Here is a 24,629-nt window from a genome sequence, read left to right as displayed (position 1 = left end):
TTGGAATACAGTTGACGTTTTGCACACCAGTGAGCATTTCTCAATATTAATTTTAGTATTACAAAATAATCCCACCAAGCATGTCCCTCATTTATAAAGCAGATTGGGAGCGATATGAATTTCACACTAGAAATATCCAGTTATTTTAGATTATGGTCAAATAAATTATTTTGGGTAATGCTTGTTTCGCCGTAGTCCTGAGAGAGAGAGAGAGAGAGAGAGAGAGAGAGAGAGAGAGAGAGAGAGTATGTACAAATGTACGTTGCCAGTAGCCTCTTTGATGCGGTCACTATCAAGCTGCTATTAGATGGGACTTCCTGACTGTTAGAAAAGGGTAAGCAATGGGATTTACTCTTTGTTAGGCAAAACACACACACACACACACACACACACACACACACACACATATATACATATATATATATATATATATATATATATATATATATATATATACAGATAGATATACAGATATAGCCGCATATCCTTCCATATAACGTATGTAGTATATTACTGCAATGTACAGCGGGGGTAAGTGTAATCTAAAACATTTACATACAGATGGTTATGCAATTTCACATTCTGGTAATTATGCGGTCACGCATCCATTCATGCCTATTAAAAGGCCTCGTATCATCGCGCATATAAAAGAATACACACTGATGGCCACTGACGCTGACAATCCAGTAACAATGGAATAGTTTCAGTTGATGTTAGTTGTTTCAGCGCGAATCAATGTTTATGTGGTAAACGGAATTCAGTATCTGAAGCATGATGGTTGAGGAATAATAAAGAAATTCAGTTCTAAATTTTCTTTTGCTTGTTTATCGTTTTTGATAGTTTTATGGAACTGGTTTGGTATTGGGCTTTATGAAATGCCGCTACTAAAGCTAGGATAAATCCTTTGGCTGAGTTTTAACTGTTGATTTTCCATTGTATTTGGTGTAAAGTACAGTGATGCCTAGGAAAAAGGACCAATTTAAATGGTACTGGTTTTTGTTGTCCAACAGCTCTTGGTTGAAAACCTGATCTTTTATTTTATATATTATGTTGTTATGAAAGAAAACAAATTGACGAGCAAATTTATCTATTAAAATGTTTATTGATTAGCAAGCTTTTCTTTTCACGTGGGTTTTTTGTGTAGTGGGTTACCGGGCACTCTCATGGTCGTTTTAGTTTCTTCATGAAAATGCACATTTTTACATTATGAATAATAACCAGTGACAAAAACCAAAGCGAGCAAGATGCCAGCGAACATACTAAAAGAAACCTCAGCATTGTTAGCGTTGTGTAACCAAAGCGAACTATCGGTTTATGAGCATACTTAACGATGGCAATAAGTTATTCAGCAATTCAGTATACTCCCCTCTTCATGATAAGAAAGCTGCTGTAGTGATTGCATGACATAAAAGGAGACATAAAAGAGTCTCTCTCTCTCTCTCTCTCTCTCTCTCTCTCTCTCTCTCTCTCTCTCTCTCTCTCTCTCTCTCTCTCTCTGTGTCAAAATTCTTTTGCAAGTTACGATAATGTTTTGGATGGCTAGAATGCTTTCCGTGCCGGGAAGGTTTAGAAATGAGATTCATAAACATTATTTCGTAAAATTATCGTTGATGCATAATCTCTTTTTGTCATTAAAAAATGTACCGCTTCTAAGAAGGTAAGAGAACACAAAGTTCATCTTTAATCATCAGATGAGAAATATGTTTGCGTTGGAAAATCAGTGAAACAATGCCTTATTTTCCTCTACTAGAAAGTGTATATAAAATTTTTATCTTTAACGAAGACCATACTTTTGCTACTGGAAGCTTAATCGATTAAAAGTAAATCCACAAAGAGATTTAAGAATATATAAAATTGCCGTCTTTATCTAGATTGAAATTTCCATCGACAGATCAAGATAGATCAGGAAACATGCTACATTTTCGTGATTTTCCATAAACCCACATATGAATATGTACAGTATATGCTTCTTCTTTTTTTCACCGTGTGCATAACGATGAAGTCGTCTGCCTCTTGACCTTCTTGCTTCTTGAACCCTTATTGTAACTAAAGTATTCGTCTATCTGCCAGTGCATAATTCACTGATTAGTTCAGCCGAGACAGAGAATGGATTTTTACTCGGCTCCTGCCCGTCCTTACCGAGAAGTCGAACCCGGAACCTCTTGTGAATTATACGCGCACGCACGCACGCACGCACGCACACACACACACACACACATCTATTTATGAATGTGTTTGCAAGCAAGCGGCTATCCATCGTCACCCCATTTTCACATGTTCTTGTTCTCCTACAATATTGAGGATGGAACTTTGACGCTTTCTTGTTACTTTTACGTTCACATTATAAGTATAATCCCCCTCCACCCATCTCTCTCTCTCTCTCTCTCTCTCTCTCTCTCTCTCTCTCTCTCTCTCTCTCTCTCTCTCTCTCTCTCTTCCCCCCACCCCATATTTGAAATGTAGCGTCAAAACGTTCATTTGTAATTTCTCTGCTTTGGCTCTTGAAAACATGACTGTCACTGTTTTTCGTATGTTGCTTAACCTCTTCTTGCTCACTACTCATCGATGCGTTTGCTTTTACGTTCGCCCTCTTTCAAATTTTATTTCTTCCTTGTATAACTCTCCATGCTTGAGTGGGTCGGTACGAAGATATGGGGTGGGAATGCTGTGGTTGTATTTTTTTTCTCATTGGAAATAACGTAAAGCTGAAGTTTATTGAAACAGCAGGAAAAAATTATTGAATCCATAAGAAAACTGTGTAATTGAAGATCTTGGATTTTTTTTTATTATTCATGCTTGAAGAACACTATTTTATTTCACCCACTTGAAACATACTTTTGAAAAGGTTAAGTAAATCAGTCTTGGGGAGCAGATGGTGCGCAAAATAAAAGCATGGATTGCAGAACGAAGGAACCCGAGTCAGAATAAAGGGATAAAAAAAAAGTATAGCCTTTGACTCAAGCTTCAAAGATATTGAGATTTCGGCCATATTGCTAGGTGTTGCCAATAACATTTTTCTTTGTAACGGTGCAAATTTTGAAAAGGGTTGTTTTCTTTATCGTTTTTCTTACAGAAAATTTGTCGCATATAACGTTGCGTAGCAGTTTTATTTAGGTCAGTACCTACTAGTATTGCAAGCTAATATTTTTGTCGTGCAGTGTTTGTTTACACATGCGGGCGCTCACGCACACAAACGAATTACATTATACACACACCCACATATATATGCGCATAAACATACATACATACCTACATGCGCGTGTACACACACACACAAATATATATACATATATATATATATATATATATATATATATATATATATATATATATATATATATATATATATATATTATATATACATATATACATACATATACACATACACATATGTGTGTGTGTGTGTGTATAATCAGGAATGTTTATAGCTCACTGCCACTGCTGTGGTAGATTCCAGTGAAGTGCAAGTAGCCTGAAATGGTAATGCAGTAAGTGGATTAAATGCTTTCCAAGTGACAAACGAGCCTCTTTCCTTGAGGCCTACAGTCACTCTTTTACTCAATAGGATTCCAGAAATAAAATACTGGTATTGCATCTGCTGTCGTTGGTGCGAAAGTCATTAAAGGGTCAAGGACATCTCCTAGCAAGGTTATATCCTGTAGTCGTGTTGCTATTTCAAGACATATGATTTAGAATACCATCAAAGTGGTACAAACTAAAAGATGATATGAGATATTCGATGGAGTTAGATAGACACCAAGGTTCCAAGGTACCCAGTGAAACGAAAGGAAATAGGAAGCGCGTTGAGAACTGAGGACTTAGGGGTGTGTTATTATATTCGGGAGACTATTTTTGTATGAATGTATGCAAATATGTGAGTTCAAAGAATGCATGGGTAGAGTTGAGTGTGGCTGGAGAAAACTTGTAATAATGAGTGTATATGATCGAGGAATGGAAAAGGATAGAAATGAAAATGGTTCATTTTTGGGTGAGTTAGAAACTGTGCCAATATGGGTTTCGAGAAAAAGAAAAGATTAGTGTGGTTCCGGATTTCAGGTGCTAGTAAAAGAGGCCAGTAAAGTAGGTAGTTGATATAGTAGATGTAAGTTTGGAATGTTGTGAATATGTGTTTCAGATGAGATTCATCTATAAGTTGGTTTAAATGTAGCCAAGATGAGTGGATGAAAAAGAAGTTTGACTTGCATAAATAGTTCATAAAAATTATTAATTTTTGAACAAAAAAGTAAGTGATTTTTCAAAGTTTAAGAAATTTGCATGAAAAAGAGTCTACAAAATTCAGGAATGGGGTCTCAATGCTACTTCGAATATAAACACGGAGGGCTCATGAGCAGCATATGACCACCTTCCTACCCACAGTGTGCACTTGTTTGGATAAAAAATATCTTTCTCACTCACTTTGTCCTCCCTCCTCCTGAAACTTCCAAAGTGTATACACTTTTCACAAACCATTGTTCTCCCTTACCCTTCACATATGGACAAACCATTATGAACGACAACCATATTTAACCTATTTCATCATATTTTTCAAAGGACTCCAAGTACCACAACCTCTATATAAAAATAACATGAAACGCATGTCTGTACATTTCTACCTGTCTTCGTTTGTGTAACGGTTATTATGATGATACAAACAAGAATAGTTGATGAAACATTTACTAGATATTCAAACGCGAATTACCTTAAGCAGTAACCCGGTACTATTTGGAATAACAGTCGCCTTTAACAGAGTAACGCTTGAACCGTAGTATCGGTGAAATGAAATCCATTGAACATTTCTGAACTTTCTTTATATGGAAATGAGTCCGATTCATAGCGCTGAGAAGTACAGTATTCTGAATGCTCGAATCCCGGTGTCAATTGTATCAAAATCACAACTGATAACCATCATCAAAATTCAGTGCATTATTGCCGATTAATTCAAATATGTTAGCACACATTGTAGGCCTAATACCCAGACACCAAGTAATATCCAATTCAGATGAGCTCTGTGGTAGCTCCGGGAATAGAATACATCTTATGCTTATTTGATCGCGGGCGGAAAACCTCTTTCGTATGGAAACTTGGTGAACGGGAATTTCAGCGCATTTCATCGCCATCATTTCAGCTATGAATAAATCATCATTGAATATCTGATTCTGATGCGAGGGGTATCATCATCATCATCATCAGCAGTGGGATAAAATTGATTTTCATAACATGATTTTGTAGGAGTTGAATAAAAATACAGGATTCCCAATTACTTGCACCAACTGCAAGGCATATTTCACTCGGACGTTGGCTTAAACTTAATCTTTGCGTAAATGATGTTTTTAGAAATGTAGCAATAGGTGAAGCAAAACCGCTGAGACAGACATAACACAGCCTCTGTGTGGAAAACACTTGTTATTCTGGAGCGCATAATTGACGTCTTAAGAGACTTCAGTTTTGTTATTTTGTAAGAGAATGCTTAGCTCGGATTTATTCATTAACATTACAAAGCATAAAAGTGACCTTCATAATAATAATATAATAATAATAATACTAATAATAATAATAATAATAATGATAATAATAATAATGATCAGTACAACTTAAATAATTTCTTAGTGCAAAACTGCAGAAATTAATTTTATATTCCGTTATTTGGACAGGAACATTCAGTTCCGCAAGTTATTCGTGAGGCCGTTGGTGATGTTGACTCTATAAATACCATCGTAAGGGATGGAAAGAACTGCTGGTAATGATATCATCAACAGTAGGTGCAGAAACAATAGCAGCAATAATAATAATAATAATGATTATGATGATAAATCTTTAAAAACGGAGCAGGAATAGAAATAAGCTATTGCATGGCATATTCATGATGTGTTTACCTTAGAAATTGCAGATTGGAACTCTCTCTCTCTCTCTCTCTCTCTCTCTCTCTCTCTCTCTCTCTCTCTCTCTCTCTCTCTCTCTCCGCGAAGTCTTCTACAGGAGGGAGTGATTGATGAGAAATATATTTTGATGAAAAATGTTAAGTTCGGGTTATTTGATCTGGGTCATAGAGAGAGAGACTGATTACCCAGCTTCCAATAAAGACAGGGAATGATTGATGCTACCCTCGTATACTCTAATGAAAATTTATCTTTGTTTCCCTTATAAATCTACGGTCTCGGTCAGTTTTGCAACTTTTGCTCTATTTGCTGCCGGTTTTGTCATTTCTATTTGTTACAATTTTTAGTGCTATGTCGTTTTTCCTGGATTTTTCTTTTGTTAATTATTTAATATTTGCTTAGCACTAATTTCCTTTTGGCTCCTTTACTCTCCATTTTTCTTAACTGTTTTCTTTGTTCTGTTCTTGGACAGACATTTTATTCCGTGGAGGATTGTCTGACAAGTTTACACACATCATGCATAATATAAGTGGATTTCAGAATACTTAACTGTACTTTCAGAATAGAAGACTGAGAGAAAAAGTCAGAACTTGTTTTTTAGAATAGATCAGAAGTAGTATGGGAGAAATACTGAATGATACTAAAATGCAGTCTTATTTTTCTGTCTCTGTTTCGTATGCTGGAGTTTCTCGTGAAGTGCTACTTTAACAGTTCAGGGTTAAAAATTCATGACGCAAATTTATGCATATTTAAATGCGAACTTACTTACGAGCAGGGAGATAACAGTTTTCGCTTGTATACACCGGCAAATAAACAACTATAGCAGGATCCAGAGAACAACGGGTCTGCTAACGTCGTGACGAAGAGAAGACATTTTCCGTGCAGGTAGCCCCTCCCCACTAGAGATTCCTTTGCCCAGGTGTCGGGCATTTATGCAGTCTTTTTTTTTTTTTTTTTAATAATCCGTTTCCTTTATTAAAACTAATCTCCATTTGAGACTTTTTCAACTTTAACTGTGGTGCTAAGTTGCACCACCGGGCCATGAGTCATCAAAGGTCAGAGAACATTATCCAGTAATAGGGATAAGAACAAAACCATTGTCATCTTGAGTGTTATTGTTTGGATTCATTTAACAAAACAAAAACATATAACTTTTCGATATCCTCCTTTTCATGCTTATTTGTTATTTTTTTAGACTTTTTATTTAAAATACATTTTTAGATATTTCATTCTAAAAAAAAAAAAAAAAAAAAAAAAAAAAAATAAAAAAAAAAAAATATATATATAATTACATCCGGGGGAACATCAATTTCAGACATTTGTAATTCATAATTTAGCGACTTTATGTAATCTTTACTTTCCCGTAGTTTCGCCATGAGCTGCAGCAAATATCTCTCTCATAGATGTCTGAGACATAAAAGCATCAGACGGTGCATGTAGTCCGCCTCTGTTGATTGTGCTCAGCCAAGAATTTTCTGATTCATTGCAAATTTCTTGACGATAAATCCAGCAGTGTAGCGAAGAGACTTTTCTATTACGTCAGAAATTAACTTTTAAAGTTTTCCTTCCTCTTTCTCAGTCAGGTTCAGTTCTGTAAAATCATCCATTTTGCCTTCATTTTCAATTTCAAGTTCACTGGTAAGATTTTTAAAGAAAATGCTATTCAGGCACATTTCTACTGACACTAGTAAGTGACAACTGACTATTTAATAAATAAAATTCTTTTCTTACATTCAGTGGGAGTTTTTTCACTTAACAGTGCAGTGCAATGTCTTTCCTCAACAAATACTTTCGTAAGCAAAATTTAAAAATTACCGAATTTGGAATGTCATGTGGTGCATTTATTTGACGTATGCAGCCAAAAATGCGTTCCAAGAGATCTTGATTTAATCGCCTTGTAGGTATGAATTTAACACTATATAACTCATTAAGCATTTCATAAAGATCTATAAGTGACTTACTTGGCAGAATTGCTCCTTTTTGAAATCTATACAGGCAATTGAATGGTTAGTTTGCTACTCTTATGGTTTTCGTGGTGTCTACCATTTCTGTAGAATTTTTTCTGCTCCACATAATTGATCCCGAAAGCATTTCGTGATACTTTGTCACCATATATTGGAGAAATTGTAGCATCAAACCACTTATCGACAAGATAAGTGAAATTAGCAGTTTCTTCCCAATTGTTGCTGTGTAAGAGACCCTTCTTATCCAAGTATTCAGTTGTACTAGCAGACGAACTGGATAACAGCTGCACAGCCAGTTTCAAACGCTGCTTCTGTTGGCCTAATAGGTTTAAAATTACTTTCATTTAATTTATAAGAAAGTCCATATTCTGTCTACCTCTGACTACACATTTAACGAATGGCAGAATCAGAAACAAAACTTCCATCTTGCAACTTGAACCCCGAATTAACAAGATTATTCCTAATGAGCTTGATTAAATGAGCATCAGCAAATATGAAAATTTCTGTGTCTGCGCACGGATTTTCGAAAGAATTTTTTAGTGATTCCGCTGATATTTACAATTTTTTCAAGACACGAAGATTACAGGATCCTAAGTCATGCATTAAATGCAGCAACATGATAACCGGCTTTTTCAACGCTTTCTATTAATCTCAAAAGAATTTTTTGAACATTTGACTGATCAAATGCGTAATATATCGGTTGCCTCCAGTTAACTGCAACTTGCACTTTATCTTCTGGTTCGTAAAGCATATCCGTGCCTTTATCATAAGCCCAAACCTTGTGTGCTCATTTTATCCATGGACATAAGTGCAATTTTTTTCCATGGAGGATAAATTCTGTGCTTTAACTTTCATAAAAGACATTACAGATATTAATAATCCTGGCTCATAGTTGAAAGTTTTAGCTCGATTATTCAGTGTTGCCACAGAAGGTAAAGGGATTCTTTTTTATGTCTTAAGATATTTATAGCACTTGGGGCTGAAACTCTGCATAATGAGAGCCACTGCAATGTCATCATTTGTCGAGGCTTTAGGTTGTTTTTTATCGATGATTACATCCATTTGGATTTAGTGAAAATATTTTTGAATATCAATTCCATTTCTTCTCCGATATAAAACTTTTCTTTTATAAGAGGCCTGCTGTTCTGTTCTCTTGCTTCTCGAAGTTACCTTTTCGATTTCAGTAGTTCTGTAAATATTTCAAATATAAATGGCGAATGAAAGTAGGTCAGTAACGATGAAGCTTAAATACATTAAATATTAAATAAATATTAAAAAAAAAAATGAAATACATAACTCGTATTCCTACAAAATATGCAAGTTTTTCGTATGTATTAATTTTTGGACATCGTTGTTGACATTAGGTAGATATTAGATGGCCCAAATGGTGAATATAAATGAGCCGAATGTATAACCATTGGTGAGTAATTAAAAATTCTCTGTCAGAGTAGTGCAATATATGTAAATTGAAATTGATGGTACAGAAAAATAGCAGAGAAATTTCACGTCATTCAGTGTTATTGCAGATATGTCACAACAGCTGTAGGAAATTGCTTTCTGTAAAGTTACAATAATTCATGAAAATTTTTATGGTTTAAAATAAAATGTATTTGTTTCAGTATTCAACATTACTGCATAGCCCATTCGCGTATTGAATTATATATGCAAAAGTTACTACTTTCGCCCTTAGATATTACCTTAAAAAATAACTTTATTTTGTATGCCATCAGATATGATCTTTTTATTTAGGTGTGCAGCCATAAAAATCAACGGTCACTTCACTTGTAGTGATGTTGTTTTTCATATTGCAGATCACACAATAATATTTACATCAAATATATTTAGTTCTCATACGTGTAAGAAAATGCTGCAGTAAAATGTAGTATAACATAAAATATGCCAGAGAGAGAGAGAGAGAGAGAGAGAGAGAGAGAGAGAGAGAGAGAGAGAGAGAGAGAGAGAGAGAGAGAGAGAGAGAGCGCCAATTTCTCAATGTATATACAAATAAACCATGTGATAATTATAATTTTCAAATGAGGTACCCTCATCAGTACTACGTTAATATACGAGGAATTTCCTAAGCCAGAAATATGGCTCTGGAACGTTCATTTCTTTGTAAAGTGTCCAATTCTTTTTCTTAATGTTCAGTATGTCTGTCAGGGACATTTATAATACTGTTCGTTTACAACCGAGTAAGAAAATCTTTCACAGGATGATGTGAGAAATAAATATTTGTATATTTAAATAAAAGGTTTTGTGCTGGCAAGTGGCAATTGTAAATAAGAATGAGTAGGGGTAACTCTACAGGAAAGTCAAGACTAACTTGTTAGATTTATATTCCTTGGAACAAGCGACGTAAAAGTCTTGTCTTGAGCAGGGTCAAAGGCCATAAATAAAAGAAAATTGAAGAAAAAAAATGTAAGTCGGCAAAAACCGAGGAATAGAAGTGGTCACCAACGCGGAAATCCGTGGATTGTAGATATCCTGAGTGAATGTAGGAAGAGGTGAACGTTTTACTCACGTGTAACTGACAACTACTTACTAAATGACAAGATGGTTTATTGCGAACGAGTAATGTTTGGAAACATGATTATTGATTCTTTGAATCTTCTGTAGTTTTCCCTCTCTGTTGGATAAGGAATTTGATGGCAATGCGTATATGAGAAACGAAAACTCGAGCGCATGCCTTCCAGCATAAAGAAAATAAAAGTGAAATGTATTAGAGAAAAAATTGAAGTATTTTACGTTTTTATCCAGCGACAACATCACCAACAACGACAATAGTGCATTTAGACCATTCTCACAATTTCATCACGCAGTACAGCAAACACCGTCCTCTATACCAGGCAGCACCTATTGAAATCTCAAGAGATTAAACCATCTGTAACCATGACTACGCCATTCTGACGCTCCCTTCTCGTTTTCACAAGGGAATCCAATGATGTAGAGAACAATATGGCTCTACCGCCAGATGTTTTAAATCCCTGGAATCCTATGGAGGCCGTAGGGAAGATTTCATGAATGAATATAAATGTTGTTAGTTGGTGTGGTAGGTGAGAGAAAGCAAGGCATGGATGTTACACACATGAAGTGCTGTAGGAAAAGTTATTAAAAATTGTTTAATAATAATGGTGCACGGAAACTGAAGAGAACAATAGATATAGAAGGGCCAGCATAATTTGAGACAAATTGGGATGTACAGTGCGCGGCAAAATTTACTGAAGTATTTACATTAAATTTTGCAGCTTGTGGAAATTATGGATATAAAAGGGCCAGCATAATTTGGGGCAAACTGGGATATACATTGCGCAGACATTTTTTTTTTAAATATTTACATTAAATTATCCAAGAAACCTTGCGAAAAATATGGGTTTAAACAGGGAAGCATAATTTGAGACAAATTGGGATATACAGTGCACAACAAAATTTATTGAAATATTTACATTAAGTTATGCAGCAAACCGTGTGGAAAATATGAATACAAAAGGGGCAGCATAATTGGAGACAAATTGGGATATACATTGCGCAGCAAAATTTATCGAAATAGTTACATTAAATTATGCAGAAAACCTTGCGGAAAATATGGATATAAAATGTTGCAGCAAAAGTTATTTAAACTGATGTAAGGTGCGGTAGTAAAGGTATAGAAACTTTAATTCAAATGGCGTTCCATGCTTGCTGAAATTGTAGATGAAATTGGTGCAGTAAAACTGGTGCAGTAAAACCCTGGGAGACTCTTGAATATAATGTTGAAACAAAACTTCCGGAAACTTAATATTGCAGCAAAAGGAATGGAAAATGTGGAACTAAAATACTGAAGCAAAAGTTAACGAAAGCGTGAAATAAAATGGCGCTACAAAAGGTACGAAAAATGTGAGCATAAAATGATGTAGTCAACTTTTCAAAATGTGGACATGAAACGAGGAAGCATACCGCTTGAAAGTTTCTGCTGTAACGAAAGTGTCCGCGACTTGCTCTCTCTAGAGTATGTAGTTGGAATATATCTGGATTATACGTATCACAGGCACCGAAAAGCAAAAATTTCTTTTGTGGCTTTCTTTGCACTTACGTAGGTATGCGTTACAGTGGGTGTACGATTCTGGCTGCAAAAGAAAGATCCGGTCTAGTGGCAGCTGCTACCCTTTGATACTAGGTGCTCACAGGTCATTTAAAAAAAAAAAAAAAAGAAGAAGAAGAAAAGATGCATGCTGGCAGAGGACCTCTCTGGGTAGGAATTCTTACAGTTTAAGTCCGCAGTGAAATTTATTCCTTAGTCAAAATTTACCTTCTTAAAACCGACGCTGGTTTTAAAATGTTGTCTTCTTCTTGAAAGGTTTTATTGCTCTCAAATGCGCCTTGAGCTGTCTGACCTGTTATCTCTATCAAAGGTTTTGAATACGGTTTTCTTATATTTGAAATCGGTCAAAGGTTTTGAATACAGTTTTCTTATATTTGAAGTCAGTTCCCTTGTTAAGTTGACTTTTGCTTGGTAGTATTGCCGAACGAGAAAGTAACGTCGATGCTCATGCATTTTACTTTTCCTTTACATCAGTAAGATTTCAGGAAAACAAAACACTGACTTGTTTCTGGATTCCGTTCTATTGTGGGTGTAGGGTTATATATATATATATATATATATATATATATATATATATATATATATATATATATATATATATATATATATATATATATATAATATATATATACATATATATATACACATATAGTATATACACACACAGCCCTACATCTTTTAAAGTTACCTCTTTGTTAGATTCAGGGTCAAAATTTTGGTGTAGTAAATCCCTTGCCCATTACATTTTCTACTTTAAACGTTAAAAGTAGCAAACCAATGCTCATCATGTTAATGATTTATAGAAAAGTCATTCACAAATCTTATTCATAACCCGTTACGAAGATAGTTTAGCATAAGAGAGGCATTTAGACTGTCTTTTCCATACACGTTATTATTTTTTTATTGTAGTGGTAAAGTGCGCGATCAGAATTTTGTATTTTAGGAGAATCAAAGTTGATTATTTATTTTAGAAGAGAATTTAGAGTACTTACGATATATAGTTATGTAATAAACATCAACTCTGGCGTTCTCAAGATTTTCAAAACTGTGCCTTGTATTACTTAAAAATTAACTTCCCGTCAAAGTGTTTATGAACTAAGTAAGAAAATAACCAAGCAAGAACCGAACCCTGGTAAATTTGATGAAATGGGGATATGAAGCCCTGAAACTGTCTGTGGTAACCATCAAGACGTGGTTTCATCATTTAGAACTAACCTTTTATTTTCAGCTGCTCTGCAGACGATTTATGAAATATGATAGTTACGTGCTTTCGCCACTGGCTTGGCGACTAAGTCGTTGCCTCACCAATCGGAGAATCATTGAATCCCAAGAAATTCTTGTTTTCTATTTAATTGGTCACCGGTATCAGTAATCGAATTGCAAAAAATGCCTCTTCAACTCGGTAGGATGTAGGGCGATTACGTAGATTTGTCAAATTATTGCCTCCAGCAATCCCCCCCCCCCCCACACAAGACCATTTTGTTCCCAGCTGTTGACGTAATACGTTATTGAATTTCCAGACGGTTTGTCCGTTCTCTTTTATACACGGATTTCCTGTAATATCGTACATTAATTCATTAGTAGCTGACACTTTTATTATGGGGATTTGTAATGGAGATTTGTAGTGGAACAATGGTATCTTTGCCTCCCCAAACTCTCCGTATTATGGGAAAAATGACTATTTTTGCTATTATTACTACTATACTGTTTTCGTATGCAAATGCCATACGAGTTATTTGTGTGACTCTGCAGAAAAAAGTTATGCATCTGTGAGTTCCGTGGCTTTAATTGGGAAAATTGCTTTTGTCTTAGAAGATATGCAAAATACATTTAAAAATGTTACCGTAAGTGAATAGCAATTAACCACCACCGTCCATTGCATGTAAATTCATGCAGGATATCTTTATTATATGAATATGGACTAGAAACAGACAGATAACTAGGAATTTTGTTTTTCTAATATTTATGTAGACAATCGCTTGCGCAATATAATATGCTGTAGATGTTCTTTCGTATACATTTCCTAACTCTTCGTAATTATAAGTGCTCCATTATAAATATAAAGAAATATAATGGAAAGAGAGAACAGTACCGAACAGGATTTGCAGTTATTAAAGCATGAGGCATTTGATTTAGTAATTTGCTTCAAACTTTAGACATCATCTTCTACGGGTGAATCGCGGCCTGTTGATGATGCTTCTGATCCAAGAGTACAGGATGAAGATCTCCGGAAACCTGGAACACCTGGACCATGCGAAACAGCTCTGGAGGCGACACGTGTCTCGCGCATAAGCGTTCTGAAGCAAAACAGAACGGCTGCCTGAGAACTTTGGTGGAAATGTTCAAGACTCGGTGTTAGTTTATTAAGAGATGCAGAAGTTGGGTTTCATGATTCTTGTATTTTCTACTTAAGGGAGGAGAATATTATAGATAAGTTTGCAAAGGAAACGTGTATTAATATAGATGGCTCTGCACCAAAATATGTTAAAAACACGATAGACAGGGAATTAAGTATTTTGAAATATAATTGCAAAGATATGTAAACGAAATCTTGGCCATTTATCTCCGAAAGGGAGGAGTGGAGGTGACTCAATTACCCTTTGTGTGGTCCCATGAAACCTTTAAAAGCAGACGCTTTTTATAATATTTCTGAATGTACCAAAAGGTTTCAAAAAATACTTCTGTTAAAAGAAGTCGGAATTTATTTAGGATTATTTCCCAAGAGAGAGAGAGAGAGAGGGCGATAGATAATAACAACAACAATAAAAAAATCGGCACTCGCTAGAAGGGATACTTCACGATTACTAAAACCTATGAGTGCCTACTTTTTATCTTACCAAAACTGACGGTTAGTTACCAGGATTCATAAAAAGTCTGTATAACTGTTGAAAGAAGATATAATCCTCCTCAGATTTTGATGGCTGGATTAATACATATTACATTTAGTTACTGAAATTACTGCTCAAGTTCAAGTTTTTACACTGTTGAAATAACCGATTTAAAGGGACACGGAGTGCGTGATATTACAAAATATCATACGTCTGGCATACCTCACATGTTTTATCATCGAAAAATACCAAAAACTGAATTTCGGTGATGGCACCCGAAAACTCGATTTTTTTACCCTATCTTCCCCCTTAAAACGAGATGCTTTCTATATTTGGTCATCGTACTTTCAACGGTGATCACTAAACGTTTAGTTAGTCGTGTTGAGGGGCTCACTCATTGTTTGAGCTCTTCTTCATCAATATTCACCATCCGTTCTTGAGACACCCTGCTAAAATGCACTGAACTTCACACAGAGAATATCAAATTCCACTTATGAAGTCTGTATTGTTTGTCCAGAAGAATTTGCTGCCAAATCTTCATAAACATCTTTTCTGGATATTTCAAACAAATGAGTGAGATTTTGTATGTCTATGGACTTGTTGGAATGTTAGTCTCCGGAAATGCAAGAAACTGAGGGAACTGTGTACTTAGTGCGCTTACATTGTTTTTTAAATCCTAAAAAATTATTTTGGAGACTATGATGGTTCTGGAAACGCCAAGAGATTATTTTGGAGAGTATGATTCGTGTTACTTTTAAAGCTGTTATGTGAAAGGATGAATGGGAGTTAGCCTTGCTGCGCCGTGCGAGAGAGAGAGAGAGAGAGAGAGAGAGAGAGAGAGAGAGAGAGAGAGAGAGAGAGAGAGAGAGGGAAGAAATCCAGGTAGTTATCTATAACGGCTGTCCTCAGTTGCTGCTTTTTTTTTTATTTAAGTTTATCCTTATGACCCCTGACGGACAGAAAAAGGCAGGGCGATTATCATCGCTATTAACATCAATATTTTCACATTTTCCTCTTTTTGGGGCTAGACGTGAAGTGGCTTGTCTTGTCCTCTATCCGCATGAATTGCCTTATGGTTCATTTTGTCTTTTCCTTGTATTAATGGTCTTTGTCCTATAACTTCTCTGATTATGTCTCTTCGCTATTCATCTCGGTCTTCGAGATCTCTGTCAATTTTACAGTGAAATCTTTTGTAAAAACTTTTTAAAATATCCATCATTTTCTGTTTCCCGTGCCTGTGTCTCTGTTGCACAGATTACTGCAGGTGTTATGTTTGTATCATGCACTTTTACTTCATATCCACAAATGGGATCATTTTGCGAATAGTCCAGCAATCTCGTTCTGCTTCATAAAAGCAGTAAATAGTTTTCTTTTCGCAGTCCTCTTTCAAATATCTTTCTTATAAACATTCTACAACTCATTCTCCTGATTCTGCTTGGCACAAATTAACTTGACCTAAATTTTAGATTTGGAAGTGCTGATTCTAACTGCTGTGATATGGAAACTGTGCAACAGTTTTCGAGAAAGAGACTCAGACAGTGGAGAATTTTGACTCCACTGTACCTGTCCGGATTGGCTGACTTGTAACTTATCAACAGATTTTTTTCTCGGTCTAGTGGGTTACTAGTCGGATTACACTTGAGCTCTGAAAAATAAATAATTTGACGTCAGACGAAGAAGCCGGTAAAATGAAAAAATCCACTAGTGATGTGCGTTTAGCGCCATTCCGTCTGATAATAGTAATTTTCCCAGTTATCGAGAATATGCTTACCCTTTAAGAATCAGTTTTAATTTTTCTAAAATGATTGCCTACCGTCACCCGCTGGTCAGTGAGTATAGAAAGTTGAGAATGTGATTTTTATATACTAATAATAATGATGAGGTAATATGGTAATAACTATCATTAAATATTGGCCTGAATTAGAAGTCAATAACACAAACAGTTGAAGCGTGGCATTCCATTATAGAGATTTATAAACTGGAAAAAATGACGGAATATTTTTGAATTTTGGACGGCAAAATCATTCAAATGGTGCTACAGTGATTTTCCAACGGTAGGACACAAGTCTCCTATATTTCCCCCGACTCTGTAGTTGCAGCGGAAATTGTCCCGTTCAATCCGTATTTTCTTTTTTTCCAATTTTCCATTTTCCTGAACCTTAAAAGAAGCGATAGGATTTCCTTCCTCTTTTTTTTTGATAAAAGTAGTAGTGAGAAAAGTAATTAGTCGCATGGAATTTAAACTGTTATAATTTGAGTAAGAGTGCTGAGGGTATTCCTATATATACAATAATAGATTCGGAAAGAGTGAGATTTAGAGAAAATATTCTTTAATATCTCTTTTAAATGTGTAGCCTACGTTATTTTCATCACTCAGTGATCCCTTCATCATTCTTGGGCAGAATCGCTTTCAGATATGTAAAAAAAAAAAAAAAAATCGAATTGAAAATTGCCTCGTAAGAAAGCTTGTCGAAATTTCAATCTACAAAGCAATTGACGATCAGTTTTTCTGACCTGTTCCAATATTTTCTTCGGCCGATGACCCTGTCGCTATTTTTCTCTCTAGCGAGAGTTTTCTCTCCTTTCATGGTTCCCCGGTTTTATGTCTTCCTCCATTTTAAACACCTCTTTTCATATCACTATTTACTGACTGACTTCTCCTGCTGTGAGTAAGAAATTTTTTTATGAGTGATTATATTTTGGTGGCTGTATGATTTTTGAGATTTTCTGTCTTGGGTGAATCCTGTTGAAATTGGTTTTCTTTTTATTAGCATGTGCAGTATGTTTGATGTGGCTTCTTGACTGACAAAATATAATCGAAATTAACTGAAGAAAATTCGACCTAAAAGTAACCTAAAATAGATTGTTTTCTTTTGAATCAACATAAACGTTTCACAATTACAACTCCTTTGCAGAAGAAGGTTATCATACGAGTGAAATTAAATGAAACAAAGCTAAATAAATGCAGTCTATGTTGACAACTCCGCTTGCTTAACCCTAGAATGGTAACCTGGGGAGATATTCACCCAACTGAATCTGGCAATGACGTAGTACCCCCCCAAGGGGTTGGGGGAGGGACTCCAGTGGCTCAGTACCTTCAGTGCCTTATCTGACTTGGTTGGTGAAGGGTGTGTGGTCCCGCGCTCTCGGCTGGTTTTTTGGCTAGAACGCATTTCGGGAGAATTTCTCCCAGGGTTACTGTGCCCGTATGTTGTACATACGGGTGGAATTCTCCCAGTGTTACTATTATTGTATTATTTTGTAAACCCTTGCCTAATATTTTTTTTTTCTTTTCAGGCAAGATTTAGTGAATAAAAGTTAGTGAATTATAAAGAAAAAGGCATACACAGATGAAGAACTGTCTGAACTTATGAACACAACTGGGGCTCTCTCAGTAATTTGTGCAGATAGAAGTGGTTGTGAAAGTGATAATGATGAAATTGATGAACTTGAATGTGACATATTATTTTGTAAACCCTTGCATAATATTTTTTTTTTTTTTCAGGCAAGATTTAGTGAATAAAAGTGAGTGAATTATAAAGAATAAGCCATGACCAGCAAAAAGGCATACACAAATGAAGAACTGTCTGAACTTATGAACACAACTGGGGCTCTCTCAGAAATTTGTGAAGATAGTGGTTCTGAAAGTGATAATGATGAAATTGATGAACTTGAATGTGACCTGTTATATGATAGTGATGAAAACCAAGAATATTTACCTGAACCAGGAGATGAGAGTTCTGATGAGGAAGAAGATGACGTGATGATGAGCATGAAGAAGAAAAGAGGAAAAGGGTAGCCTCTACACCAGTCAAACGCCCCGTCGTACCTCTGTTGACCGTTCTCTATCCCCAATTCCTACCGACGTCCCCACACCTATCGCTTCTACCTCAGCTACTCCTGCTGCCACTGATAGGGGAAGAAGGCGCCAGCGTGATATTCCGCCCATCGTCACATTCAAGACTACAACGATTGCCACCCCTAGTAAGTTTAGGTGGAGTTGTCGGCCGCAGACCCCAAGTAACGTAAGGACTCCCACAAGGAACATCGTGGCGCCTTTACTCCTGGCCCAACTCCAGGGGCGGCAAACGAATGCAGTGTCACCAGAGGAAGCTTTCAGTTTATTTTTCAATGATGATCTCATCAAGTGATTGTGACGTGGACTAACAAGGCCATTGATACATTTGCCTCAACTATAAAAGAAGATCAGCCACTTTTGCTCCCACTGTGCCATTAGAAGTCAAAGCATTGCTGGGTGTACTTATCATCAGTGCCCAGAAGTGCGATGAACACATCCCCACCAGTGAAATGTGGAGCGTGGATACAGGTTGTGGTCTATACAGTGTGGCAATGTCCGAGGCTCGGTTCAGGTTCCTTATTCGGTGTCTAAGATTTGACGACCCACAAACGCGACAGGTTCGGCGAGAGGTTGACAAGTTTGCTGCTGTGAGGGAAATATGGGACATTTTTATTGAGAGATGTGGCAAACTGTATGTCCCCATGAAAACCTCACTGTTGATGAGCAGCTACTGGGATTCAGGGGCCGCTGCCCCTTTCGTGTATGTACATTCCCAACAAGCCGGCCAAGTATGGAATCAAGCTCGTTCTCATCAATGATAGCAAGTCCAAGTACTTGGTTGGTGGCATCCCATACTTGGGAAGCAGGGGACTCAACCAAAGGGCGGCCTTACACTCGCCATCAGTTTACCCGAGCTAACGAGGCCTTACCATGGAACACACAGGAACGTCACAACTGACAACTGGTTTACCTCTGTTCCCCTGGTATCAGATCTCCTAAATAACTGTGGCATGACTCTTGTTGGCACAGTGCGCGCCAACAAGAAGGAGATACCGAAGGAGATGACGGACAAAGCTACAAGAGAGCGTGGATCAAGTGCCTTCCTGTACACAAAGGAAATGACTCTGGTGTCATATGTGTCTGATACATCCAAGACAACAAAAGAAACTAGTGTTGCTCCTGTCATCTCAGCACACTCAGCCCAACATTGGCACTAAAGGAAAACCGGAGATCATTGAATTCTACAATTCAACAAAAGGAGGCGTTGATACGTTTGACCAGATGTGTTCGGGAATTCCTGTTCACGCAAAAACAAGACGTTAGCCACTCTGTACTTTTTATGGAATGGTGAATGCTGCCAATGTAAACTCTTACATTTTATACAAGGAGAATATGGAAAGAGGGGGCAACAGAAAAGTCATATCACGCCAGAAATTCATGCTGCAGCTCAGGAAGGCCCTAATCACCCCATGGGCCCGTCACGGCTGGATTTACCCTGCCCCGATCCTTGCAGTCCTTGATCACCACTGTCTGCAATGTACCATCACCAGGCAGTGCTGCAGGATCACCAGGGACATCTTTCTCAGCCAGCAGCGGTGCGTTGGTGCGCTGTTGTGAGTGCCCGGTCAAGTCCGATAGGAAGACGCGTCACAGATGCAACAAGTGCGTCAAGCCGATGTGTCCTCGGCATCTGTATCCAGTCTGTGGTGACTGTATCTAACAGGTGAGTGTATATATAGTACTGTATGTGTTTCATTGATGTACTTTGAGTCATTTGAAGCATAATTTGCCATACTGCAAGTGTTGAATAGAAAAAATTAATTTGGTATGTACTGAAAAATTTACCATTTTTGTCTGTCTCCCATACAGATTGTATACGAGCTTGGGAGATGGGATTCAGCCAGTACGTAGTCCCATGACAGTAGAGAGTTCTACACCAACAAAAAACAAAATTCGAAATCATTTTTTTTTTGTCAATTTAATTAGTAAAGTACTCCAAGAAAAGTCTATTTTTTTCTGTATTTTTAAAAAAATAAAAATATGATTTACAGGAGGATTTCATTTATAATAGCCTCAATAAGAGAAAGGAGTTATATTTCATTCGTATGTGTTCCAAATAACAAGATTTTCAGGATAAGTATTTTATTTTAATTATTTAATTACCGGGTGAAATTCACCCAGGGTTACCTTTCATGTTACGGAAATGGAGGGTTACCGTTCTAGGGTTAAGATACCTCATCTTCGCCCTACACAGGTATTGGTAGATGGCTATTACCGCATTCAGTTATACAAACAACTGACTATCCCAGGTAAAAGCAGCTGTTGAGGCTATGGGCAGTTACCTACATTCAGTTATACAAACAACTGACCATCTCTGGTATAAGCAACTGTTGAGGCTAAAGGGCCTTCAAGATCAACGAGTAATCACTACTGGTATTCTTGTCAAAAATTTTGCAAGCATGAAGTTTGCTAATATCCATCTTAGCGCGATAGTGAGCAGTGATTTTCGTAATATGTAGGTCTATTGAAATCTTATTTATTCCGGTTAACTTACACCTCATCGGTAACAGTGTTTAATCTTCATCTGGAACCTTGTAAGAATTGATACCGAAGTAGGGGCTAGTCGGAAACATCTCACGAACAAAGGTTCATCCTGCAGCAGCTATATCCATTTTAATTAGTTTGTCAATTACTGAGAATAGTCACAATGTAATAAACATGAATGCATGTTTTGTTAATTGCCTTAAAATTTTGTCCATAAAAATCTCTCTCTCTCTCTCTCTCTCTCTCTCTCTCTCTCTCTCTCTCTCTCAATAATCGGGTAACTGTCCGTAGGTATTGAGCAGGCAGTGCTTTTCTTTAATTTTAAAGTTGTTTCCATCTCAAAAGTTATAAACTCAAGAGATGTACTAAAGTGTTAATAATTTAGCCCATTGAAGCTGACAGTAATTATTATTTTACCTCTTAACTTGACATCATTAGCTATTGATCCGTAACCTTAAATTTCCAAATTTGAGATTTGATTTCTAATCTGACACCTATCCACTTCATCGACCTTAAACCTTTAATTGTCATTCATATGAAATAGATAGATAGCAAGAAGAAAGAAAGAAAGAGAGAGAGAGAGAGAGAGAGAGAGAGAGAGAGAGAGAGAGAGAGAGAGAGAGAGTCAATGAAGCGTCCATATACTACCTCCCATATGTTAGCAAGCCACGTATGGTGAATGGCTTAGAAAATTGTAACGTGCATAAAAGCATTCTGTAATGCCTCGTTATAAAAAAAAATCCAAGAGAGTCTGATGAAGAGGCTTTAATTGTATATGTTTGTTGAAAAGCAATACAAGAGCGTGTTTACCGTTTTATTGGCACATAGATTTTTTCCGTAACATTTTTCTTATCAAGATTTTGGCTTTGTTAAATTATGTATTGTATTGCTTTGAATGTTGTTTTAGTTTTGCACAAAGCCTGTATTTTCAATTGTGATTGTAAATTACTACATCAGTAGTAATAACAATAATAAGTTGTTCTCCCAGTTCCCTTTTCTCTCCACATTTCATAACACTAATCTTCAACTCCATTTCTTCCTAAAACAGTTTTATCTTGCTTCGAAACTTATTGCTGTAGTAAGCCTTCCGGGGATTAGGAACTCTCTAGGAAGGATGGTTCCAGAAGTTTTTCTGTATTACTCGCTTTGTATTTAACTTTCGTGTTTTCTTATTGTCATAATTGAAATTTCTAGGTGTCTAGGAAACCTCTGTTAGTCTTCCAAATGGGACTCCAAATCCCCCGGGATATGTTTTATTGCTCTGCGTTATTATTTTCATTATCATCGTCATTAGAGCTACGTAAACAATACCTGTAATCTGTTCAGAAACGATGTAATAGACCACAGTGATGGAATTCACTCTGTACAGTAATACTTTAGTTTCAAGAATGAGAGAGAGAGATTGGTCACAATATGCCCCGCACCATACATGAATCGGCACAGATGGTAATCAGACAATTATTCTATCAAACAAACAGGCGCCATTTAACAACTCATTTAATGGTTTGCCTGTGGAAGAGCGCGAGCCTTTTATGGCCAGAGGGAGCCTCATTATTGTGGGAAAGTTTGAAGGTATTACGGCTTCCGTATCATAACCTGGTGCCGGAGTAGAGCATCTATAATGGTGATGTTAGTTTGCTGAACTCCCGAGCCTTATGGACACAGCATTCATCCATGAATGGCTTCATCATATATATATATATATATATATATATATATATATATATATATATATATATATATATATATATATATATATATATATATATACGTATACATGTGTGTGTATATTATATACGTATATATATGTGTGTGTGTATGCATATATATATATATATATATATATATATATATATATATATATATATATATATATATATATATATATATATATATATATATATATATATATTTAGAGTTAGGTAACTCGGTCTGGAAAGATCTCAAGCTATGGTAGGACACAGTTTCGGCTGTGACCACACCTCAGTCCTCACGGCAAAATAGTCTACGTATAAACTTGTGGACAGGGTCAAGATTTCCTTGATCCTCAGGAGGGAGAGCATTGAAGGCAATGGCACCTTTCCCTTCAAGGTGCCGTCCCAGAATCAGAGACACTTCTTCGGTAGAGGGCTGATAGGTCGTCAGGGCCTTTTCAATATGGTCGAGCCAGGCTTCAGGCTTGGCTTCGTCCCTTTTTCTTATGAGGGTGCCTACACTGCTGAGAGTTGAGTGAGGAGAGGATGTTGGTGTGTTGCGCCTGTCGTGAGCTGCCATTGCAAGCTGATGAGCTCTTTCTTTCTTCCTCTCCTGTCTTTTTGCCTCTTCTCGTTTCTCCTGTGCTATTCTTTCTTTCTCTCTGTTTGCCTTGGTATCCTCTACTCTCTCTTGGACCCAATATCTCAGGGCTTGTCCTGATAGTCCCATGTCCTTTCCAGCGGACATGTAGAACTGCAAGTCCTCATTATGCTGGGTCCTGGATATCGTAGACATCTTGAGATAACGCTTATATGGGCATGACCCGTTAGAAAATCAATATGTATGAAAAGACTTAGGTTTTCTGGAAGACTCAGCTTGTCTCGAAAGACTCAAGGTGCCTCAAAAGACTCAGGGTGTCTTGAAGGACTCAGTGTGTCTCAAAAGACTCAAGGTGTCTCGAAAGACTCAGGGTGTCTCGAAAAACTCAGGGTATTTCAAAGGCTCAGGGTGTCTGAAAAGACTCAGGGCTGTTCGAGGGAAGAGGTTCAGTATGTCTGATGAGACTAAATGTTGTTCGGAAATGAACAGATTCAGGGTGTCTGAATAGACTCAAGTTGCCTGAGAAGACTCAGTTGTCTGAAAAGACTCAAATTTCAGGTGTCTGAAAGACTCAGTTATTCAGAATGAACGAAAATTACTATATCTGAATAAGACAAATTTCAGGGTGTCTGAAACACTCAGTTGTTCAGGATGAGCGAGAATTAGTATGTCTGAATATGACAGATTTCAGGGTGTCTGAAATGATGAAATTAAAAATTAATGTCTGAATAAGATAAATCTCAGGGTGTCTGAAAAGATTTAGTTAAAAGTTAATATGTCTGAATTGTACAGACTGTAATTGTACAGACTCAAATAGAGCAGGGAGTAAAATAGAAGATATCATAGATTCATATGACATGTGCTGTATAAATGATAACGAAATCAGTACATATTTTTCTAAAACACATGGAACATTTTCCTCAATCAACTTAACTCTGTGTACAACAAACATAGTTGACAGATTGGATTGGAATACAGTTGACAACTTGCATACAAGTGATCATTTCCCAATGTTAATTTCATTATTACAATCCCACCAAGCATGTCCCTCAATATAACATTTATAAAGCTGATTGGGAGTGTTATGAATTCCACACTAGAATACACCACCATTTGAATATTTAAAAGACCATAATGAAACTAATAAATTCTTCTTGATTTCATTAAAAACACTGCTGATGAAGCAATACCAAAATCCAAATCTCATCCAACAAAATACAAAGTCCCGTGGTGGTCTGAAAAACT

At 36.6% G+C, this 24,629-nt stretch overlaps 1 long non-coding RNA gene and 1 pseudogene across 3 annotated transcripts in view; both read left to right on the top strand.

Annotated features, from left to right (window-relative positions):
• Positions 1-24,629, top strand: part of LOC136847677 (uncharacterized) — a 682,743-nt gene that overhangs the window by 282,600 nt on the left and 375,514 nt on the right. The gene's annotated exons all lie outside the window — the stretch shown is intronic.
• LOC136847572 (piggyBac transposable element-derived protein 4-like) lies at positions 17,735-20,549 on the top strand (annotated as a pseudogene).

The sequence above is a fragment of the Macrobrachium rosenbergii genome, chromosome 17 (genome assembly GCF_040412425.1).
Source record: "Macrobrachium rosenbergii isolate ZJJX-2024 chromosome 17, ASM4041242v1, whole genome shotgun sequence".
Taxonomy (NCBI): domain Eukaryota; kingdom Metazoa; phylum Arthropoda; class Malacostraca; order Decapoda; family Palaemonidae; genus Macrobrachium; species Macrobrachium rosenbergii.
The sequence above is the reverse complement of the archived record's forward strand: the minus strand, read 5'-3'. Positions and strand labels throughout refer to the sequence as shown.